This window comes from Austrofundulus limnaeus, unplaced genomic scaffold (genome assembly GCF_001266775.1).
Source record: "Austrofundulus limnaeus strain Quisiro unplaced genomic scaffold, Austrofundulus_limnaeus-1.0 Scaffold430, whole genome shotgun sequence".
NCBI classification, from domain to species: domain Eukaryota; kingdom Metazoa; phylum Chordata; class Actinopteri; order Cyprinodontiformes; family Rivulidae; genus Austrofundulus; species Austrofundulus limnaeus.
This window is the reverse complement of record NW_013952832.1, coordinates 392,300-395,313: the sequence shown is the minus strand read 5'-3', so window position 1 is coordinate 395,313 and position 3,014 is coordinate 392,300. Positions and strand designations below refer to the sequence as shown.

The window sequence follows — 3,014 nt, the reverse complement described above, 5'->3', positions numbered from 1 at the left end:
TAAAGTTTTCTACACTCCTAGACACTATAATTGCACAAAAAATAGTTTATAAATGCAAAAAAAGGTGCATTTAGCATGAAATGTCTCCTTTAAGTGTGGAACAATTATTGCATTATACAACATAAAGAGTGCTTTATCATTAAATAAGTCCTTTACTTTGTACAATCCCGCAATGGATTTGGCTATTTTTGTTCTTAAATGATTTATGTGAGGTCTCCATTTCAGACCCTCGTCAATGATGACACCCAGAAATTTCACCTCACTTACTCTACAGATCTTGACACCATCAAAACTAAATGGAACATCAACAGTAGTCTTTCTTTTACTGAATATCATATAATTCGTTTTATCTAAATTTAATGATAATTTATTAAGTATAAAACAGGTTTGTATTTTAGCTAATTCTGTTTGCATCATTACTAACATCCGTTCTATATTTTTAGCAAAACAAAAAAATGTAGTGTCATTTGCAAATAAAACACGTTTGAACAACCCTGACACATTTACTAAATCATTCACATGTAAAATGAACAACTTTGGCCCAAGAACAGAACCTTGAGGCACTCCACATGTGATATTACCCAATTTAGATCTTACATCATTTATTTGTACAAAACATTTTCTGTCCTTTAAATAACTAGACAGCCACTATAATGCTGATCCTCTAATATCATATTTGTTCAATACTTCAAGTAGAATGGTGTGGTCAATGGTGTCAAAAAGCTTTTTTCAAATCAACATAAATACTAGCACAGTACTGTTTTTAATCAACAGCAGTTGTTATTTGCTCTACAAAATCCATGAGAGCCATTGATGTGGAGTTATTTGCTCACTCTAAACCCATACTGACTGTTACTTAAAATATTTTTTATTTATCGATAAATTGATTTAATCTTGTCACAAATAACTTCTCTAAAATCTTTYAAAACTGTGGCAACAAAGATATTGGTCTGTAATTATTGAACAAACATTTCTCACCATACTTAAAGAGAGGAATTACTTTGGCTACTTTCATGTTGTCTGGAAATATACCAGTTGAAAATGATAAATTACAGATAGTATACTGTATGTAAAAGGTTCAAGAACATAAGTCATTATTTCCTTAACAAACATCATGTCCATGTCCACACAATCTTTTGATCTTTTTCTGCAAGACTTTTTACAATATTCATGATTTCTTCTTTGTCAGTTCCATTAATAGCAGGGATGGGATGTTAGTCAATTTCCATGATAACTGCAGCCACACAGTGCTTAATGCGAACATACAGGGTTTTTGATTATAAATTTCCTTAATGTTCACATGACTGGTTGTCATGTGAAAAGGGGGAATTGAAGAAATTTATTGGAGTTGTTTACTACTGACTTTTAAAGACACTACACATTGTATGGTCTTCTATTTGGTGAACTGTAATATATTTATATAACGTGGTTGTCTCTCATTGAATTGATGATTTTATGTGCAGACTGGGATGTGGGACTCTTGACCAGGGTTCCACACACTCAGGAGGCTTTTAGTTAGATACATGTCTGATTTAAAACAACACATATAAAAACCGTGATTATACATTAGGGTGAGGAATAATGTCTGACATCTTGACTCCGTATAGAAATAGCCTGGCCCTTTAACATATGTCTTAAGGCGGAGTCAGGATGTGAAGAGTTTTGTTTCTGGATGTGTTTTCCGGGTTCTGGTCACGGCTCAGCTGTTGCCTATCAGAGGCACATTAAAAAAGCTAATCATACCACAGCTGTGTCTGGATGGGTTTGTAATACTCACTCAAACATTCACGTCATTATTATTAACTGGTGTTAGATCTGAACAGGCAAAGTGTAACAAACATTGCTTATTTTTAACAAGGTGTTAAAATTAAAAATAAACCAATAAACAATATAAAAGTAAAAGCCACCCCTAAAATCATTGGATATGATAAATTGTGTCACATTAGTTAACCTTATCTCAGCTGTAGCACTGAGTTAAAAACAGCATAATGAAACTAGTTTAATGAAGAATCTGTCTCTGAAATAATTATTTAATCAAGTGCTTATTTATGTAGGTAAAAGTATGTTAAACAACCTGGTAAAATACACCAGAATGCAGGAAATGGCATTTATTTCATTCAAAATTTTAGTGTGTCGCCCCACTTTTAAAATGGTTATCACACCCATGCTCATAAAGTCACTGCCTGTATAAGGGCATAAGGAAATGACCAAAGTTCTGCAGAAACTTTCAAGTAAAAAATGATATAATTTTCCTGGCCACCCCTGTGTGAGTAGTGGTCCCTGTCTGGCCAGTCCTGGGAAAAATGTCTGGCTCAACCTCTGGTCCTGAACCAGTCCTGTGTCCTGTGTTTATCTGTGTCTCTTTCTTGTCCCCTCAAACCCAGCCAGTCGAGGCAGATGGGCACCTGTCCTGAGCCAACAGTACAAACCAACACAAGGTCAGTTAGGACTGTCCCAAGCCTCTGTGCATCTCTGAAGGGTAATCATCAAACGACTCAACCTTTAATCAATGATTTTAATAAGTGTAACTTGTCTTCAGACAGCATTCAATAAAAACAAGTAGAAACCAAGAGGAGGAGGAATCCCAGGCAGGAGAGCATGCTCAGTATATCAGCTAAAGTAGCGCTGCGTTCAACAACAAGTTCTCCTCCAGAAGGGCGTCCAGTGTTAAAAAAACAGGTTGTGACTCGCAGCTCAGCTTTAGTTTGAAATCCATAGGACACAAAAACCATGGGACCTGGAGAATCACAGTACAAAAAAAAAAAAACAAGCTCTACTCGTTCGACATTTTTCACAACAAAAAGAAATTTTTAAACCTGAAAAAGTTAGTTAAAATCACAAAATCCCACCGAATAATAAAATGAATAAATGCTGATTATGTGTGAGTTTCATGCAGGGCAGCAAGCTGACACTCCTGAAGGAGGGAAGATGGAATCAAATGCAGCTCTGTCTATGTCCACTTCAACGCCGCACAAGTCCAGAAACAGCTTTAATTAACAGTTACACCCCCCCCC

At 35.6% G+C, this 3,014-nt stretch overlaps 1 protein-coding gene across 1 annotated transcript in view; it reads right to left on the bottom strand.

Annotated features, from left to right (window-relative positions):
• Positions 1-2,495: 2,495 nt before the first annotated feature.
• Positions 2,496-3,014, bottom strand: part of plcb1 (phospholipase C beta 1) — a gene marked incomplete at its 5' end in the record, with an annotated part of 86,543 nt that continues 86,024 nt past the window's right edge. The window contains 1 exon segment of the mRNA XM_014024606.1: positions 2,496-2,737.